Source organism: Panthera pardus, unplaced genomic scaffold, assembly GCF_024362965.1.
Source record: "Panthera pardus isolate Hobbes unplaced genomic scaffold, ASM2436296v1 HiC_scaffold_16, whole genome shotgun sequence".
NCBI lineage: Eukaryota > Metazoa > Chordata > Mammalia > Carnivora > Felidae > Panthera > Panthera pardus.
The window spans coordinates 63,962,266-63,963,883 of NW_026526721.1; positions in this window are offsets into that span (position 1 = coordinate 63,962,266).

Consider the following 1,618-nt stretch of genomic DNA (forward strand, 5'->3'; position numbering starts at 1 on the left):
CCCTGGCCTATACCTTAATCTCAACCTTGTGAGACTCTGAACAGATAACTCCACTATCTTGAGCCAAAACTTCTGACCTACAGGAACCAGGAGATAGTAAATTACCTGTTAAGTCTGTGTAATGTCTTGCAGAGCAAAAGAAAACTAACACACTCACCATTAGTATTCTTGAGGGCCATCTTAGAACTCTTAGAACAAAAAGATGCCTTGTGAAATATGTGGCAACCTCAATGGGAAAACCATAATGTGTACCTTTTAGTGTTATGAAACAAGCTTGTGCCATTTGAAGTGGAGAAATACACACATTTGAAAAGATAGCTCATGGTGTGCTACTGGGCTATGGTAGAGTTGAAACACATGACCATGGGGCAGCAGACTTGCTTATCATAAACCAGGTTCTGTGAGACCCACTAAATCTTAAGTTGGATGGGTCCACTGTAAAAGAGAAATTTATGACTGTGAGTATGAACAAGTTTGGGAGACACAGCAAGGTGCATGAGTCAGCTGCCTAGATCTTCATGTCATCCTCCACTATTCGATTAGCACTCTCCCTCAGTTCATACTTATGTCACATATGGATGAGGTGGTTTGGTATAACTGTGCAAGCCAACAATGGCTATCAGATGCACTAGTCCTAATTAGGGGTAGCTTTGGAAGATATAGGTAAGGAGAAAGCTTCCCAATAGACAGAATTTTGGATAATGCACGTATTCATAAAATTTGTGTGATAAGAATATAAATGGATTCATGTTCATTGGTATGTGGACATATGAGCATAAGCACGAAGTATATTTTCATATACATTTGTATGTAAAATTAGCATATTAATCTTCAACAAAGTATTCTACATAAAAAATGAACTAAATAAACAGGTAGACAAAATGATTCTACAAGTGGATCTCAGCCAGCTTCTGTCATAGGCTAAAATGAATCTGGTGCAACGGACACATAAGTATCATAGCTATGTGACTTACAGATGGAGACCATAAACTGCCGGATTCCCATGTATTAAGGTTAATATAGCTACACCTACTGCTCAATGTTCAACTGCCAGCATCAGAGACCAATGCTGAGTCAACAATATGACCATTCCTTATGGAGAAAACAACCAGCTACTGGCAAGTTGACTTCATAGAGATCCTTTAATCTTGAAGGGGGAAATGATTCTATTTTAAATTTTTTTCTCTTTTTTTTTAATTTTTTTTTAACGTTTATTTATTTTTCAGACAGAGAGAGACACAGCATGAACGGGGGAGGGGCAGAGAGAGAGGGAAACACAGAATCGGAAGCAGGCTCCAGGCTCTGAGCCATCAGCCCAGAGCCTGACGCGGGGCTCGAACCCGCGGACCGCGAGATCGTGACCTGAGCCGAAGTCGGACGCTTAACTGACAGAGCCACCCAGGCGCCCCATAAATGATTCTATTTTAAAAAAATAAGCACATATTCTGGTATGGGTTGCTTTTCCTAATAGTTTGGCCCCAATCAGCACCTCACTCAAATGGCTGCCATTGTATCCCACTTAATATCATGGCAACCAGGAGAGCCACATCATAGCAAAAAAGTGCTGAAATGAACACATGACCATGGGAGTCTGTGACTGTTTCATATACCATGAGAT